This window comes from Ochotona curzoniae, unplaced genomic scaffold (genome assembly GCF_017591425.1).
Source record: "Ochotona curzoniae isolate NIBS_2020 unplaced genomic scaffold, NIBS_Ocur_1.0 contig_1482, whole genome shotgun sequence".
In the NCBI taxonomy this organism is placed as follows: domain Eukaryota; kingdom Metazoa; phylum Chordata; class Mammalia; order Lagomorpha; family Ochotonidae; genus Ochotona; species Ochotona curzoniae.
Genome location: NW_024465100.1, coordinates 8,411,768 through 8,431,934, shown reverse-complemented (window position 1 = coordinate 8,431,934; position 20,167 = coordinate 8,411,768). Strand labels below are relative to the sequence as shown.

At 39.8% G+C, this 20,167-nt stretch overlaps 1 long non-coding RNA gene across 1 annotated transcript in view; it reads left to right on the top strand.

The window, feature by feature from the left end:
- Nucleotides 1-20,167, top strand: part of LOC121148382 — a 120,261-nt gene that overhangs the window by 47,537 nt on the left and 52,557 nt on the right. Inside the window, exon 2 of the long non-coding RNA XR_005882552.1 lies at nt 8,480-8,537. This is a non-coding gene — a long non-coding RNA (uncharacterized LOC121148382). The remainder of the gene's footprint in view (nt 1-8,479; nt 8,538-20,167) is intronic.

Below are 20,167 nucleotides of genomic sequence, written 5' to 3'. Positions count from 1 at the left end.
CTTTATGTAGTTGAGGTTTTCCACTGCTCCCCTACTCTCAGGCCACCAGTGTGGAGACAGCTGACACTGCCTGACGTCTGCCACAGAAATTCTCCTTAGCTACGAGTGGTTTTCTGCGCTTCAACAGTGATCCGTACTACTTGTATCACTATTTATGCTTATGCATATTGAAATTAAGTTAAAATCACCCACCATATAGAAAACCTGTTAAATAGATTATGGTACTGTAATGTGCTGTACTGTACAGTATGGATGTACAGTACATTTATCATGCAGTTATAATAATAGTCAAGAATGGCCCTATTGACTAATATGGGAGCTCTTCTAGGATCTACTGATGTGGAAATTAAAAAACAAAATGAAGCAACCACAACTTTGGAAAGTGTACTGAATACCTTTTACACAGGAAGAAGTGATAAATAAGAATAACACATAGATGTGCATATTTTTGCAAAAAAGAAATGCAGTTAGCATAATTTAGAAATACAGAAAGTAACTGCATCTGATTTTGTGAGTGCAAATAAATGAAGATGTATAGATGGAAATAAGTCCAGATCTACCTTTACATAGAGCTATGATTTTTCTTTGGGTGGGGGGGGACTGGTATCTATTGATTAATGTGAAAGACAGAGTTATAGAGGTAGAGAGAGAAAGAGTGAGCTTCCGTTTGCTTGTTTGCTCCCCAGATGGCTGCAACTCCTGGAACTGAGCAAAGCTGGGAGCTTTATCAAGTTCTCCCACTTGGGCACAGGGTTTCAGTCACTTGGGCTGTCCTCCATTGATTTCCCAGGCTCATTAGCAGAGAGCTGCGTGGGAAGTGGAACAACCAGGACATGAACTATGTTGCAGTTTTACTCACTTCGCCGCTAACAACAACCCACATGGCTGCGATGATGAAACCATGCAGATATTACTGTGCCAATAGGAGTGGGCATCTAAAATGTTAGATATTAAAATGGGTGAAAAGAAAGCAAAGAGTAATCATCATGGTGTTTCTTCAGGCCAGTCTTGTACAGAAGAATCAAAAAAGGAGAGGAAAGCTTTAAGAGACTCACACTTCCTAAAGTGTGCGTATTATCCCATTAACATTTATACCTTCAATGTTATTGTTCTACAATTCCTACATCAGGGAACCTGTCTGGTTCTCTGATACTGCCCTCTTTGGCAAATATGGAGAAAAAATATGACTAGCAATCTTTTTTTTTTTTTTTACTTTTTCAAGTATAATTAAACTGACTGATGTGTGCTTTATTTAATTTTTTGTGTAAGAGGATAACTGATTCTATAAAAGTACTTGTCAGTTTCCAAGTCACTGCAATTATTAAAAACAACATATTAAGGGAAATATTATTTGAACCTAAAAGGGTTATAATTTTGATTTGCTTCACCAACTAGTCAATACTGTGCCATTTCCTACTAATATGTAATCAGCTCCATGACAGTGTTGTGTGTCTTGGAGTTAACTACTTGGTGACAATAAAGTAATAATTATTAAATTTGTTTTAAGAAAATGAAATATGGAACCCAGTATTATGGCACAGTGGTTTAAGCTGCACTTCAGAACACCAGTATCCCATGTAAGCACCATTTCAAGTTCTGACTGTTTGACTTCTAATCCAAGTCACTGCTGCAGTGCCTGGAAAAGCAGTGAATGGTGGTCTAATTGCTTGGGTCCCTCCCACCCACACATGAAACCTAGCTGAAGTTCACAGGCTCTTGGCTTTGACCTGTTCCAGCCCAGGACATTGTGGCCATGTGAGGGGAGTGAATCAACTGAGAGAGGATCTCTGTGCCTATAACTCTGCTTTTCAAATAAGTAAAAAATAAATGATTTTTAAAGAAGAAATTGGAACGTGATCATGCAAAGAGAAAGCAATGCTCTGAATTTGTTGCTTTATTCACTGGGTAGGTTTTCCGGGTACTAAAGGTGTTGGCGTTCCCAAGCTTCTCCCAGCCTTCTTCTCTAGAAGACTGGTTTTTCAGTATCTTACAGCACTTTTATACAATAAAGGTGTGATGGTATGTTCGGTGTGTGTCATTTCAAAACTGGCATGTTGGACTTCATTAAGCTAATGGATTAAAAAATAACTAGCAGAAAAGCTGCTTTTGTTGTGGAGTAAGGTGAAGCTATGATGTCTGTTGGCTTTGGGTGCTGCCATTATCTTTCAGCTGTGACAAAGACATGAAGAAAATGTGTGTAGTGGGGGTGGGGAGCAATGTGGCTCCTGTTCTTGCCCTGTATGGGATCAGTGTTCAGTTTCACCAAACCGGATGGGGACCTACTGCGTGTGTAGACCTGGAGCAATTCCTAGAAACCAGTGTCTTTCTCATTATATTCACAAAATTTGAAGGAATTTCACACAGGGCAAGCAGTCTGAGTATTGCACAAACTGAAAAAATAATATGCACAAGATGAGTAAAATAGAAGAATGCTGAATATTACATAAATACTGGGTTTCTAAGAAAAATGTAAGGACTTTCGTAGCTGTAAATCACTAGTCACATTTTTAAATGATTGGTGTATTTACTTTGAAGACAGAGTTGCACAAAGAGGAGAGATGGATCTTTTATCAATTACTTCACCCCCTCTAAATGACCACAGTGGCCAGAGAATGGATACACCGATGCCAACAGCCTGGAATTCCAGCCAGGTCCCGCAAATAAGTGGCAGGGGCCCAGCTACTTGGGCCATCTTTTGCAGCTCTGCACGGCACATTATTGGGTAACTGGGTTTGAAGTGGGGCAACCTGGACTTGAACCAGTGCTGATATAAGATGTCGGCGTCGTAGTCGGTAGATTAACACTCAGTAAGGAAACACTGCACCAGTCATCACATCATTAAATAAAGTTACACCCTTGTACTTATCAGTGTTTTTCCTTGCACAAGAACATGGTTTTAAAAAGAAATGGAATGGAAATAATCAGTGCCTTATATGAAAAGCTATGAAATATAAATGCTTTTCGCCAAAGAAGGCAAGATCTGCAATTTTTAAATGTGGATATATAGAATAAATATGCAACCCTCCTGATAATGTTGGCTGATGAAATACAGTTCACCAACTGTAATTCTGGCAAAGACATACATGGTGCCTGCACGCGCGCGCACACACACACACACACACACACACACACACACACACACACACACTCTCTCACTCTCAGAATACCCTTAATTATTTGCTATCTTATTTACATTTCATTTGCTAGAGCAAATTCTATCATTTGAACTTTTAAAAAATATATTTCACAGTATTACTTAAGGAAAAATAAGGAATAATGTGATTGGCTTTCAAATAGGTTATTAGCATTCAAATACTCTCTAGATAAATTATATTTAAAAAGAAAAAAAAACTCAGCTTCTGAAACATTCTAAATGGAGACTTAGCTCTAAGTAATCAAAATTGCTTTAGTTGTGCAAAGCAGCATTAAAAGCCTTGTCCACTAATTGAGTGAAGCGGCACGGCTAAAGCAGCCTTGTCCCCTCATTAGATGATCTTGCAGGCACTGTTTGTCATCCTGGGTTGCCAAGCGCAGTGCAAGGGTACTGCTGGCTCAAATTAATGGCGATTCGTTATGACACACGATGTCCTTCCAGTGCAACAACAATGGGATGCCAGTGGGGTCTCTCTCCAACGCTGCTGCATCTTGGTCTCTTTCCTTCCCACTTTGGTTCGAGTGAGCACCTTTGCAGAAAACCTTCTTGCTTAAACTGACCGCTGATCAGGGATGCCACCTGACTGAAGAATCGCATCCCGGTTGTCCTTCTGGAATTATGTAACTGGAGTCACTGACAATATGCCACAGCACTCTAGAAAACAGTACCATTTTCCTTGGAAGCAAAGTACTAAGTACATGACTTCTAAATATAGATAGCTCACCTGTATCGCAGAGGACAGGGGAACAGATATTGCTAGGAAATGTTGGGATAGAATCCAAATATTTTGCATGTTTTCTGACTTGATGAATTGAGTGCTTCAACACACTTCAGGAGAAACTTCGTTTATTGCTATTGTAGGTATATGATTTCCCTCATTCCTTCTTTTCTTCCCTCCTCTCCCACCTTACTTTTCCTTCTGCTGCAGTTACAGTTGCAACATTATGCTATTTACTTGTGTCGTGGCATTGTAGATGCAGGCAGTGGTGTCTTGTTGTCACAGTGAGGTCCTCCTTTTGCTAGGGGTTGAGGTCTATGCTGCAGCTCTTCTTTTTTTTCCAACACTCTAGTAGGAGAAACTTCTGTTTGCACGATCAATACTACTGTTCAGAATATTTCTTTATGTGCATATGAAAATTACTTACCTGAAAAGCATAAAGGGAGAGAGAAAGATCTCCCATCCATGGGTTCACTGGAGAGTTGCCCACAGCAGCAGTGGTTGGTAAGGCCCAAGCCAGGAGTCTTGAACTCAGATTGGGTCTCTTCACATGGGTTGCGGGTACCCAGGTGCTTGAGCCATTGCCTGCTGCCTCAGGGTGTGTTCATTCACAGGAAGATGAGTGGGAAGCAGAGTAGCTGGCACTGGAAGCTGGCACTCTGTATGGGGTCTAGGCCTCCCCAGTGGGACTAAGCTGCTATGCCAGACACCTGTTCTTCTTTATTGTTATTATTTTTAGAGGTTTATTTACTTTCATAGGAAAGTCAGATCTACAGAGAGAAGGAAAGACAAAGACCCTCTGTCTTTTGGTTCACTCCCGAAAGTGGCCGCAATGGCTGGAGCTGAATTGATTCAGAACCAGGAGCCTCCTCCAAGTCTCTTATGCAGGTGCAGAGTTCCAAGCTCAGGGCCATCCTTGTCTGCCCTCCCAGGCCACAAGCAGGGAGCTGTATGGGAAGTGGGGGCAGCCAGGACATGAATGAGCCAACTGAACCGGTGCTTATATGGGACCCTGATGCATGCAAGGTGAGGACTTCAGCTCCTAGGCTACTGCTCTGGGCCCTTTGTTTCTGTATTTTTAAGGGTAGTCAGGATGTCACTGCTGGGAGAAATTTCTGATTGTAATTGGGTACTTCATAATAGCAACTCTGAATTATGTTTGTATAAAAATTATTTTGCTGATAAGAATGATTAGTTCTATCTTAACAAAGGATGAGTCCAACTCTGCTCATGAAAGGGTTTTTAAATAACATCTGAACACGACTGTACCTCTGGAGTTACCCATGGACGTGGAAAAGGTCATGTGTATTGACTGGTTGACTTCATGGTGCTGGCACTTGTGATGCTTAGTCAGTGTGAGGTACAGGACGGTTGCATCGCCCACTGCTTTCCCAACTCCGAGCCTAATCTCGCTGTAGGATACCTATTCCATGCTGTAGGAGCCTGGTGGGATTTTAACAACATTAAAAGCCTGCCTAAGCTACACACTCCATTTATTGTTTGAAATTCCCACGATTAGATTCATTCCTTTGGGCTAGATTTTTCTTTAGAAAAAGAAAATATTTAATATAGTCCGGTTGTTGAGGATTAATAGACTACTATTAGTTATCAGTAATCATTTGTATCTCAAATGTTTATGTCCATGAACTTAATAAATCTGTGTGCCCCCAATGCCTCGTGTAAAATCCGGTGGCCGTTGGCTCAATCCTGAATTTTTTTAAAAAAAAATAAATCCTTGAGTAAAATATGAGTGTAACTGATTTTATCTAGGATCTGATGTGTCTTTACCAAATGCCTGCTTTCTTCATTAAATCTGTTCCGATCACTTCCTCCCCACATTCTCACCGATAGGAATTCCCTCCTTCTGTTCCCTCGTTCCAGCCACTGGTGGCACGTCCTTTACACACTGACTTTCATTCACACCTCCATCAAATCCATTGGCAAAAAGAACACATTCAGGATTCATCATGGCTACTCCGCTTCCAGATAACATGTGTCTGCAATGTTACAACATAGATGCTGGCCTGACCTCCCCTGCAGCTGTCCTTAACATAGCTCTGGAAGTGAGTAGAGACATTTGGGGTTGTTAGAAGACTTGAAGGTTACTATGGGCACTTAGGAGGCCCGGCTGAGAGATGCTGAATGATAACTACCATTGCCGGACGTGGTACTGTAGACTTGCTCACCCAAAATGCCAGTTGAAACTCCACTCAGAAATATTGAGTTAATTAAAACCTAAGTCACATAAGTTCCTTTTTCTGCTTAGATTCTTGGAATAGCTTGTAGGTTTTTTTTCTAAGAACAAAAGCACCCTTAATTGGCCGCCAACATCTCACACAGTCTTTGCCTGCCCCTGCTTACTTCTCTGATCTCATTTCCTGCCATTCTCCTACTTACTGTGTAATACAACCTTTCAGCAAATGCAGCCACATCAACTTGTTTCTCTGCCTGAAAAGTTCTTTCTCAAATTGACGTGTCTGACCCTGCGTAGAACTGCAGGCCTTTCTCACCTGTTTCTATCCAGAACTGTTTTAGTTGTCGCCACAGTCATCATAACTACCTAACATACACTATTGCATTGTCTTTTTGAACACATCCAGTTCTAAACTGCTTGAAAAGTGCTCATTTCCTTTAAGATTTTTTTGTTTGTTTGAGAGACAGAGTTACAGAAGGGGAGAGAGAGCCCTGACACTGGATAGTTTACTTCAAAAACGGCCATAATGTATGCAACTGGGCTGGGCCAAATTGGGGAGTCTGGAATTCCATCTGTCCTTCCCACGGAGTGTGCTGCTTTCCTGGGAGCATCAGCAAGGATTAGATCTGAAATGGAGTAGCTGGTACTTGAAACAGTGTTCATATGGGATAGCATTGTATCTGGCAGCAGCTTAGTTTGCTGTGCCACAATACCACCCCTTATTTTTCTATTCTGTCCTCTGCTATTACCACATTGTTAGATCAGGGAGTTAAGCTGCCACAGAGAACCCCAACATTCCATTTTGGGGTGCCCATTGGAGTCAGGGCCGCTCTGCTTTTCATTTAGCTTCCTGCTCATCTACCTATGGGAGATAAATGCCCAGGCACTTGGACCCTGGCCTCTCATGAGGAACACCAGACTGGAATCTTTGGCTCCTGGCTTAGACTGGTTCAAATCTGGATTTTGCAGATATTTGGGGAGCAGATGGAAGATTGAGCTTTGTTTCTCCCTCTTGTTCTGCCTTTCTAACAAGCCTTTAACAATGCTTAGACATCTGGAAACCATTGGTTTTGGTCATCTTGAGGACACAAACTTTTTTTAAAAAAAGGAAGAAATTAATGAACTTCCCTTTATCAAAAATATTCTGTGTTCTCAAATAACAAGGTAGTGGTAAAATACCTATATGCATTTCTATTTGCAGATTCATGGGAGGCTGAAGAAACTGTTTTACAGATTGAGAAACTTTCTAGAGATTAAATAAATTTTCCAAGGAGTAACAGGTTAGAGATCTCCTTACAATGCTGGAGTCTGGCTCTGACAAATAACTGAGTAGAAGTTGTGTTCCTGGTTTTGTTTTACTCTTTTATTCAGTAACACTTTTAACCTTGAAAACTCTAGCTGCTTCTTGTGTAAAGTTAGGGTCCTAGCAGCTAGTACCGTTGAACACCATGCTTTCGTAAGTACTAATAGGTATATATTTAGTAAGCTCATTATCCATTGGAAGTTTTTCTTTTTTATAAGTTATTCTATTTGTAAGTAGAGTTGCACTGTTAAATATATTTTAAGTTAGCCACCTGAACTCTAAAAATGGTTATACTTGTCCATCTCAATGGTATTTGGCCCATGATCATTCTGTGTAAACATGTATGTGAACATCTACATGCCTGCACATACATGCAGATTCTCATGAATGTGTTAGTAATGTGTAAGGTTTTTACAGGGAATTAATTGCTGTGGTTCAAGCGAAATGTATTGTCACATTTCACATGTTATTATATTTTGTAATATAATAACAAAGTTGGTTTTTAAAGATGATTATTTATTCATTAGTCATTACAGTTGGCATTGTGGTACAGAGGATTAAACCACAGCTCACATTTCCAGCCTCCCATCTAGACATCAGTTCAAGTCCTGGCTGCTTCACTGCTGACCCAGCTCTCTGTCAGTGTGCCTGGGAAGGCAGTAGAAGATGGCCCAGGTGCTTGGGCCCCTGAACCCATATGGGAGAGAGAATGAGCTTTGGCCTGGCACATCCTGAACTTTTGAGTCCCTTAGGGGAGTGAACCAGTGGATGGACAATCTTCCCTCCCTTCTTTTTTCCCTCCCTCCCTCCCTTTCTCCTTGTCTTCCTTCTTCCTTCCCTTCCTCTTTCTTTCCTTTTCTATCTGTGACTACCTTTCAGACAAATAAATATTTTTCTAAAAAAATCCTGACATAGTCCTGTGAATCACACACTACTATATGGATATGAAAATGGTTTAGAAAACAAACTATTTTGATGAAATTACCTAAAATTTCTTCAAGTTTTTCTAATGTAAAATCTTTTAAATTGTCTATTTTTTTTTAACCTGAATGGTTTGAGAGTGCTTTAATTTTTCATTTAATGCTCTTTCCTTCTCTTTTTTTCTTGTAGTGTTGCAAGACATAGATAATATCCAGGACATCAGCGTGCAAGTGATTGGACGACTCAGGTCAGGATATTCACATTGTCATTGTACTTGCCATCATTGTTGCACTTCTGTTGCCAGGTGGTTTGTTTGTTCTATGTTTGTACTTGAGGAATATTCTCAGTTTTACAGATCATAACTATCACACTTACACACAAGGCATAGCAGGCACCTAGTTTTCTTTTGGGGTTTGAAAAATCGAAAAGTAATTTAAGCAAACTTTGAAAGTATGAAGTCCATTTTTTAACCCTAGAAGTTAACCAGATACCTTGATTTCTGTTACTCTTTATGTAGTATAAACTGTTCTGAAATGAGGTTCTTCGATGACTTTTCATAATGAAGTCTTTAAACCATAAAAAGTGTTAATAATTATGTGCTTATAGGAAGAGAACACCCAGGTCATGAACGTCAAGTTTCTTCCCCTTTTGCCAAACACTCAGCACACAGTCCAGCAGTGAAAGCTCTTGACACTCTTCAAAGTTCATCTATTTGCTAACACTGAGCTTAACTCTTACATGTTGGCCACCCTGTACAAAGCGAAGGTTAATTGAAACAGACAATGTCGATAAAAGCAGAAAGTTTCAGATAGTCAGAAGGTCTCCCGGGAGCGAGTCATCGTGGAAGGTTTGCTGTTGGTCACCCTCCCCAGGAAGCAGGAGCCGTGCTGGCATCTGTGCTGAGCATTGTTGTGATGTGGCCTATGAGTTGCATTCGACTCTTAGTTCAAGGTCATTTCTCATGTTGATTTATCGTGTCATTGTAAACAGTGATTATGATTCTAGCTACCACGTCGGCTTCACTGTTGAGTGAGGATGTGAGGATCTTCTTTATTTCTCACCCCGTGTTGCCAGGGCCACAGTTCCCTGGTGTTTGTCTCAGCTCCTTTCACGTCTTCATCTCACTTAGAACAACCGCTAGTGGCTTACCTCAGTCAGCATCCCACACAGACCAATGTCTCTACAGACCGGTCAGACTTCTTCAAGTAAAATAATTTACTCAAATGGTAGCAAATGTTAAAATTCTTCTGCCTGGGTGCTTTTAGGAATTTTATCATTATTTTTAGCATGAACATTGTGAATTTTGTATTGGTGTGTATCCTGGGAAAACTGTCTGCCAACACACAGGAAGGATAATTTCAAGTATTGGGCATATGCTAAGATATCTGCTGTTAGATGCATTAAAAGTCCTGCAAAAACAAAGGCAGACAAACAGAAATTCTGCATATGAAATGATATGCCCAAGTAATTCACTCTTTATGTATGTCTTCCATGACTTGGCGAATTGAGAATCATTTGGGGGATTGCTTTCATTAAGAATTTTCTTATAATCCTCCTAAATTTTCAGTTTGCAAATAACACTGAAACTAAATAAATCAAGCCCGAAAGTGGTGGGTATTCTTGGTTTCCAACTATGAGGTAAATGTTGACTTGAAATTGAATACTGTGGCTAATTTGGGTCTTATATATTCTTAGTCAAAATCAAGAAGAAAGAGACAAACAAGAGTCAGACAGTTTCAGTGTAATGCACTTCCTTTTTAGGAGAGGACATAACTGTATTTCTCAAAGCACATCTAATGCTGTTTGTGCACCCGAATGGTTCAAATCTCTTTCACGCATGCTCAGGTCCACTGTCTGAAATCCAAAATAGTGACTTTGTTATTGATTTCTTCCATCATCCTTCACCAATCATTTACACATTACACTTGGGTATTGTCAGTTTGTCTCTTTTTTCCACTTTCTCCTCAGTCCTTTTATCAGGCTAGGTCTTTTTAGATGTCTGGGAAACCCAGAAGGCAATTTTTTTTGAATCGGTGTATCTGGGCTTTAGTTTTGTTCATCTACATGAATGGCTCCCGTACTTGCCTCCCTAATATATATATATATATATATATATATATATATTTTTTTTTTTTTTTGCACCAGTTCTCCTCCCTTCCTTGGGTGGGACTGAGCTGCCTGTCTTTCTAGGCTTGTTCTTAGACTTTCTTGAATGAATTTGGCTGAAAGAATAGTAACCAAATGATCATCATGTGAGATACAAAGTCATAAAAGAATACACAAATGTTGCATGGTACCCTTCTATGAGGTTCATAGAAACAGTGTTACATAGACCAGAGGATATATATCTGAACCCGGCTGTAAAGAATGTGTGGCCTTTACCCAGCCAAGAGGTTTACACTGGGAAGATGAGGAAGCATATGTTTAGGGTTTTGATTTTTTTTAGTGCCTGTTGGGTTGGAGGAAGAGTGGATGTAACAAAAGCTAGACTAAGGGAGGAAGTGTGACTGTACAGGTAAGTGTGTTCCAGATGGCATTCTTCATCTTGTGCTGAGTGATCTGAATTAATTCTACAAAACTTTGAAGCTATTTAAAAAAAATTGTTGTGGGGAATCAGTGACTCATACTCTATCTTGGATTAATTAATATCATGTTAATTTGAGGTTGAGATGTAGCCATGGGAAGGAAAATGAGAGAGCAATATCATCATCGAAGAAGAAGATAAAGTTATCAGGACTGAGGTTGCAACAACTGAGGACAGAGAGAAGCAGCCAATCAAAGAGCTGGATAGGGCTTGGTGACTCCTCCGAGGGACAAGGGATTAATATCTAATTTGGGCGTCTGAAATAAAAGTCATGTAATCTACAGATATGGGACACAAGAACAATGAGTTGCACTTTATTGATCCATTCATTATTTTGGTAAGGGACCATGAACTGTTCTGCTATCCTTTGTATTGGAGGGGACCGTGTTGGTGGATTGCGGAGCTGTTCCATGCCCAGAAAGCTAACAAGAGAAATTGAGTGTGAAAATAAGTGGATGTAAGCTTGTTGGTGAAAGTTGGCTGTTCTCTGACTGAGAAAACACTTCATAATGGATCCGACTGTTGTGTGCTATCTTGGAGATATTTGGGTGGAATCATAGAAATAAAGAAAAAAAACCCCACGAGTTTCTAATTGTAATCCCACTGCTTCATCAACTGTGTGGTCCTGAAGTAACCTTTATTTCTCCATTTATGCTTAATCTCATCTGCATACAGCCTGCTCTTCCCCCAGCCCTCCACACTGAGGGTTCTGCAGACAGCGAACCCTAGCAGGCTTTATTGACATTCTAAGATGTCAGTATTTCTGGCAGGTGGTCCTGTTTTCTGAAGCATTGAGCACCATTTGTGTGCTCATTCAAACCTGTGTGTGTACTGCGTCTTTACCTGTGATGGACAGTGTTTTTCAAAATATAGCTTCACTTTTCCTCCATCACATTTCTTGATCAACATTTTCATATTCAACTTTGCATATTCTTCTGTGAGTCACAGAAAAGGATTGACTTATTTGGACTGATTGTCCATCCACTTCTCAGGTTGTATCTTTTCTTCCTCAACTGGGAGGAGAGATATTAAAGGAAGTGATGGAGTTGTATTTACTTGTATAATTACAAGAAAGGTTCATCATGGTGGTTTCTTTTGGATGCTTACAGAAAAATATTTAACTCACAAATCATTTAGATCACTTTTTAAAATGGTAGTTAAATGCTCTGGTTTTTTAGAGATCTGCCAAACCTCACCGTGGTCGCATGACTCCTGTGAGGCTCCCTGTCCCTGAATGCTGCCTGAGTGGTTGCCTAGAGTGTCCCCAGAAACCGGAGCTGACACAGGTGTTCGGCACAGTTGCTTACTGCTTCCCATCAAGAGGGATGCGGGGTTCTTAGCACTGCTGGGTTGTTAGCACTCAGCATATTTGGCAAGCAGTCAGCCCTGGCTGTGGATTTCCCTGGGGAAAATAAAAGCCACAGGGAAGTCGTCCATGTGACCTTCCGCTGGGTAGTTGGCACACAGTTACACCCCAGGAAAGCTTTTCAGTTGTCATTCGCAGAACGAGCAGCTATCAGGTGCTGTTGGAGGCTCCCTATTCAAGGTGGAAAGTGGAAAAAACGCAAAGGAGCAGAAGCTTACCAAATAATTCCCAGTCGTGAAGCTTAACACCAACTGATCTGCTGATACAAGGGATTGGGGGTGGGGGGGTGGAGAAAGCGGGAAAGTGGTTCCTTTGGTTTTGTAAGCACAATTACAAGCTTTCCTATTTAAGTCTGACCCATCATCTTGAAAGGCTGTCAGTAGTATCATTAGCAAGCAAAGTGTTGATAACATAGTCAAATGCACAGCAGAGTTCTGGCTCTTCAGTGTCTGGACTAACTCCCAATATTAGGAATGGGAGTCAAACTGCCATCACTTTTTCTGAGCTAACAGACGCCCTGCCATTAGCAGTCTGAAGGCAATTTTAATAAAATACATAGCCCTGCTGAGTTGGTCTCCAAAGATAAATAAGCAATGCAGAAAAGAAGCTTTTGTTTAAAGTAATTATTTAAACGATGCATTACAGGTGATTTTCTTTTACCAGTAAGGCAAATGCTATCAGAATTTCAATAATGATTTCTTGGCACTTATCTAACTAATGTGATATTGTTATTTGTAAGAGTAAAAGTGGGGGCTTCAGTTTCACCTGGATAGAAAATGAGGGCACACTGGTTCCAGATAGGATGTGCATACACCTCAAAGTTGCATCTCATTTTTGGGTGCCCTGCGTTGTATTCATAACATTTTTTTGGTGCAAATATCACATGCTGGTGACTGCACTTCCAGACACAGATTAGAACAGTAGGACTAAGATCATGTTTTTTCCTTTTGTGTCAGGATGGAGACTGCATTTCTGTCTTTTGAATACTCTCTTTCCTAGGGTGCTTGTACGTTGTCCCCAGTCACAGGGGTATAACAAATGTGTGCATGTGTCAGAGGAGCCAATGCCTTGTTTGCTGAAAGGTAGAAGCTCTTGACAGAATCTGTTTGGAATCCATTAAAACCACTATCTTCTGGTTCTTTTTTGGTGGTGACATAGTACTTGAGTTCTCTCATAGAACTCGCTCTGGTGTGAAAGTAGTGAGAGGAGAATCTGCCTATGGGAGTGTGATGGAGCATGGGTTGGGTTTTCCTCTGCATTCAATGGGGTTCGATGTGCTTTGAAGTGTGAGAGCTTAGTTCATAGCCCATTCGTGATACAGTTCTTTTTTTCTTCTTAAGGAAAATGAATAATTTGTCCATTATTTTGTGTCCTCAACTCTGAAATGGGAGTGGCAATGAGACCAGCCTCTCAGGTTGGTTATGGGAATAAAATGAGAAGATGCATGGGCGACACTGGGGATGGTGTCAGACACAGAGAAAAGGGTGGAATGAATGATTCTATCTCAGTGAGCTCTTAACAAGAGTTATCAGGAAAAGTTACAGGGTGAAAATATGTGAATTTCTATGGCTCCTAATTCAAAACTCTTATAATCAAAGCCAACTACTTTTATTTCCCAAGAGCTTTTTTTCCTCCCAAGCTCATGATTATTTGGGTTTGTCTTCCTGTAAACCATGTCCCTAATTGTTAGAACCGTGGTTAGGTGGTATTGATTGGCGGACAAGGTGAGCATTAATTAGCCACTCAAATGTGGTTTGGTATCTCTGCTAGAATGATTTGGGACAGACTGAAAAACACAGGCTTTGTTCCCTTATGTTGGCTGATGAGAATGCAAAGGATACAGTCTTTTGGAAAGGAATGTGGTGTTATCAGACAAATTTGTATATACATTTTGCTTTCAAATTTGTATCTAGGAATTTGTTCATAAGACATAACCTCAGCATATGAAAATCATATGCTCAGCTTACTTACTGCAGCATTGTCCATAAGTGTAAAGTCTTAAAAAACTCCCTAAATGCTCACACATGATAGATTAGCTCAATATCCCACCCACAAAAAGTGGAATCCTAGGCAGCTATAAATAGAGATTTCCAGCCAATATCACTATATGAAACAAAAAAAGCTAAGGAAAAAAAAAAAGATGGAGAGTACTGTAAATAACAAAATGAAAATATGCATGCACTTGCTAATATGGATAAAAAACTTGGAATGATAAACCAGAAATTCATAAAATCAATAACTTACTTATACTAGGTCTAGGGAATGGGTGTGGAGAGAATGCCAATGGGGTTAGGAGAGATTCAAACATTTATCTGAATAAACATTTATTTGCTATAGGTCTATGTTAATGTTTCATATATTTAAGAAGTAAGTGAAATGACATATTTGAAATGCATAAATAGTAACAGGTATAGGAAGTTTTAGGGGAAAAAAAGCATGTCGTGAAAAAGATACATATGGATGTCAAACCTTTTTGACACCAAAGTAACATTTTTAAGCTTGGTTTTTCTGAGTTCTTTGAAGAACTCCTCTAACAAGGAAAATGATCTATATTCATAGAAGTTACATATTGTGGAAGATTTAGAGAGAACCCCATTGTATTGGGCAGCATCTGAGATATCATTTGTGTAACATGTATTTATCATAGATACAACCAAGACTTAATGTCCTTATTCTTTGGGCTAAGAGGATCTAGAAGCTGCAACACTCAGCGATGAGCATCTCTAGGAAGCAGGTTGAGTAGGTTACCTCTTTTTGAAAAGAAACCAGGACCACTTACAAAACTGGAAGCTCTAACTCTTGGAGTCAGGAAATACTCAGGTTGAGAAGTTGGAATATCTTATAATACCATAAAGGAAGGAAAGTTCAAGAAATACAGGAAAATACATGTTGAAAGAACACAGAAACCCACTTAAAGAGGCTCCCAATGGCCAAATCTGGGACATTTACATGAGAAAATCAAGGAGAGTGATGTATTACACTCAGTTGAGTCCATTCTGCTAGAAAAGTTACTGAACAAATAAGTGGAGGATCAAGAAACAGTCCTTTTCAGCAGTAAAATGAAAATTAATAAAAGCAGGAACTGTTTTTAGTAAAAGCCACCCTAGTAATTGTTTCAGGCTAGGAAATGAGTATTAAATTTGTAAGTGGAAATATGATGACCAGTAGGGTATTTCCGTATTACCGAAATATGTCTTGTAACTTGTTAAGTCCAAAGGAGAAAGTTGTACTTTCCCAGCAGACACCACCTATGATAAGTGATCAAACCATCATCTTGTGACTCTCATATGATTTGCTGAGAAATGTCATAAAAGCAATTCCTATTATGTTCTTGTCAGCACGCGTGCACACACACACACGGAGATGATTTGAAAAGATCAGACAACTCAGATTGAGCAATATACTACAAAATATTTGGGCAGTAATGTAAAAAAAGTATAAGAGTAATGAAAAATCAGGGAAAGTTTTAGAATTGTAAAAGACTGTGACAAGTAGATATTGGCTGATAGTCCAAGAAAGGGCATTAGTGGGACAGTTGTTGAAGTTTGAGTAAAGGCTCTCAATCAGCTAATAAGGTTGCATCAATTTTGATTTATTGATTTTGATCATTGTACTGAGGAGACTTTGTGAAGGATATGTGGGAACTGCTTTGTATATTTTTTATATATATTTTTTGGTCAGGTCTGAAATTACTTCAGAATAAATATTGCTAAACTGAGAAATTAAAAAATTAAGTATGTGCCCTAAATGAAATGTACATAAATGTGTTCATGCTTCTTTGTTTTCATAAGAGTTACTATGTACAAACAGTGATGCTCAATTAAGAGAAAAGAGCACTTGTAGTGGAGTAATAGGTTTGTAACATAGAGAGTTGGGGCTGAGTCTGTTAGTGGCGTCTGCCACACACTGTGTAAGCCTTAAGGGTAGTTAACCACACTTTTATATGTTACTAGTGTATTTGCCAATAAAATAGGTATAATGATCTTAGCAATATGGTTTTAAATTATTCACATCAATTGAGGAGAACAGAGATGAGTATAGAGCCCCAAAATAATTTTAACAAGTACTTGTGAAGATTAAGATTTAATGTCAAATGAAGGACCAAGTGTATTCTAGGAGATGTACAACTCCAGATTTCTGAAAAGTCTGAAAAGTCTGAAAAGTGCTTCCATAGAGGGAAGGTAGAGCAAGAAAAATATGAATTTGTTATGTGTGTAGCCTTCAATGTTTCAAGAAGAACTAAAAAGAAATAAAGGGCACAGTGCAAGTGCAGCTGATTGATACCCGAGAGCAAAGTCAGCAGCCAGCACATGTGGCCCCAGTGAGGTGGGTTAGTACGTGGTGACAACATCAGAGAGCCAGAGTGAAGGACCACAGTAGCAGACTTCTATGTCCAACTAGGTTGTTTTCACATATGAATGTTGAAAAAAAATACCTAAAGTAGTTGCAAGAGTGAGACAATTACCTGCATTAAAGTAGCTCAAATTCAGCTTCCCAAGTCCATTCAGCTACTAAGTTATTGAGAAGATAGCTCTCTAGACTATGCTGTTTATTTCGTTGGTGAAATTTCTCTTATTATCAGAGTGCTCCCTGAAATTACATGAAACTTTTGTGTGTATAAGACTATGGAGGTATATTTTTGTTTCTGAGAAAAGAGCACAAATGAACTGACTCCATTAGATTTTCAAAGAGGTCTGTGACTTAAAGCAGCATAAAATATAATTTTTTTCTTTCTACACTAGTTTCAAGATATGGAGTGCAAATATTTTTGCCAGACTGAGGAATATAAAACTCTTGTAGTGCATGTTCTCAAGATGTGACAGTATCAATAGCATTTAACAGAGAGATTGTAGGGCTTGCTCAGAATCACTAAGCTTGCGCCAGAAATAAAACCGGAACTGGCACTGCCAGCAGGTAATCTTGTTGACCACATTGGCTGTTGCCTTCTTGCAGGTAGCTCTTGAACAGCCTGGCACTACGCAAGTCCAATTTGCAGGTTGGGTATCACTGGAGGAAGTGAGATCCAAAAGATGCTGGAGCAGCCAGCCAGTTGCAATGCAATGGTGAGACAATGATTAGCATTTTGAGCATAAGGGTGATTTGAATAAAATTCTGTGGATTGCTTGAGAATGCTGGGGGTGGAGTAAGGGGCAAAATGAGAATTTTCATACCAAGATAGACTGAAAACTCTCTTTCAGTTACAGCAGAGAACTGGGGTGAACATTCTGAGTGTGTAGCTCATCCAGCCGTTGAAACAGTCCCAGGGCATTAGCTGCCTGAACCACCATGGGACACTAGAAGTGATCTTTGGTCTAAAGGCTGCATACTCTTTCTGAGGAGTACTTCCAATGATGTCAGATTTGCTACATGGCTTTAAATTTTGCAGAAACATCAAATACCATCCCTATTTATGAACATGGCAGTTGCCTTCATAGAATAAATCATGTCAGGCCCGGCATGGTGACCTAGTTGCTACAGTCCTCACGTTGCACACCCAGGATCCCAAATGGGCGTCGGTTCATATTCTGGCTGCTCCACTTCCTTCCAGCTCCCTTCTTGTGGCCTGGGAAGGCAGTTGAGCACACTCCAAAGCCTAAGGACATTGCACCCATGTGGGAAACATGGAAGAAGCTCCTGGCCCCTGGTTTCAGATTGGCTCAGCTCTAGCCACTATGGCCACTTAGGCAGTGAATCAGCGGATGGAAGATTTTTTGTCTCTCCTCCTCTCTGTGTAACTGCTTTTCTGATATTAAAAAATACATACATAAATCTTTAAAAGAATAAGTAAAATCATACCACACATAAAATAGATTATTGTTATTGTTATTATTGTCATTAGAATCAGATTCCCTTGTCTTAGATAGAGGAGAGTACATTAAAAAGTTCATTGAGAAATGATAAGTATTTTGGCACAAAACAAATGTGAAATCATATATTTTTCCATAGACTTTTTGAAGATCCCCTTTTATGCATTGAGTATTCTCCGCACCACCTTAAATGTATGTTTTAATTCCATTTCCATGAACTTGTTGAAATACCTTTCTATATATTGGCCTTCAAACCGAGGATTTATGAAAACCTTGATATGAGCTTGTAGTTTAAAAAATCATAAGAATTTGAAACTTAATCACATCAGGGATAGATTGGGAGAGCAGTACAGAAGCTGAGATCTGGATGATGCTTATCTAAGTCACTGATTCAGTAGGCGTGAAACTGAAGCACAGAGAGGTTAAATTTTGAATCATTTTACACAGTTAATAAGTGACAGAGCCAGGAAAAGTACCCAGATTTCCTGATTCCTGGCCCTGTTTTCTTTCCATGATGGCATGGTGCCTCCTGACACATATGAGATTGGAGTAAAATTGTATTTGTTGCAATGTGGGAAAAGTGTCTGGGGGTCTTTTGGATGATGCTGTATGGACGGACTGGAGTCATTCTGTCCTTGGGTTTTTGCTTTGCTCAATATCCTAAAAGTATGAAGTGACTAATGTCTTTTACCCATTTCACATTCATGGGCTTCCTTTTTTTTTTTTTTTTTGCTTTTTAGCAATCTGCCTGTAGCTTTGGAAATTAAGTTTTTCTCTTAGTGCAATTGCACATGTACCTTTGAGTTAGCAGCACTTGGGTAACTACCCACTAAGTGACTAATCTAAGAAATCACCTCTCCTGTGAGGTGCATTGGATTGCAAATGCCTTTTGGTTAGTACTGCAGTGGTAGTGTAGGGATTTGCAACTGGCAGGCTGGAATTGAATTGCCATCATTTGGCTTCAGCAAGAATTAGAGTCTTGTCTCCAACATAAGCATGAGCCAAGGTACTGTCTCCTTTTTTCTAATTTTAGTTGGAACCATTGGCACTGATCGTACCTAGACAGACTAGTGTTATTTCTACCCAGCACAATCTGCTGGGATGGGCTGTGGTCCAAGCCATTCAGTTGAACTTCTCCCCCTGATTTACCCTACAGTGATACGATTGGATGTGGAGGGCAAGAGCTTTCACCCTTCATGTTAGAAGTCATTCTTTCAGACATAGAGATTCTAAGTTTAATTGGTTCAATGTATGACTCAGAGAGACTTGACTGTTAGGCCTGAGAATTGCAGTATGCTTTGCTTTATAGGTCAGGGAGTAATTATCTGACATTTTGGTGCTGGTACACGGATGCTGATACACAGAGTTGTTGAAGGATAAGGGAAAAGGTGAGAAGTGATAGCTGCTTTTCAGTCCCTGCCTGTGTTGTTCTGTGGCCTCTAATTTTGGATGTCCGTCCATTCCTGCTAGTCTTGCTTATGACCTGTGTATGGCACTGTGCTGGGCCTCCTGTCTGCAGCACCTTCACCGACTGTCACACCATTGGGGTGTACAGGGGACATCAGTCTTTCAGGCCTTGGTACCATGTGCCACTGCACCCAGTTGCTTATGCAATGAGTGTGGGATGTAATGCTTGTCTTACTGATGCCACATGAGGAGTCCTCTTTCTGTTTAGAGCCCACATGTAAAAGGATTTCTATAATTTCTTGCCTCTCTCCAATCTTTATACACTGGATGTGTCTTCCAGCATTTGAATGCAAGGTCTTCAGATTAGCACTTAAGGTGTCTTTGTTCTTATTAGTTCATAAGTACAAGAAAACTTTTGAAAAAAATTTGTGATTACTTACCTGCAGTGGTTTTGCTGATAAAGCACAGGATTTCCCTCCTCTAGCTCTTTCTGACACAAATGAGAAGAATTGTGGATGAAATGAGAATCTATTCATCAGGTTATTATTTCTTGTGTCACAGCACAGAGATCTCACTGGTAAATAGTAAAAGGCAGACGCTTGTTCTTGTGGAACTCCTAGCAAGATTATGAAGAGTCTGCTAGGTTGTCTGCTGGTTTTTGTTTGTTTAGAAGGCAGAGAAATAGGAAGAGAATAGAAAGAAAGAGGGAAACC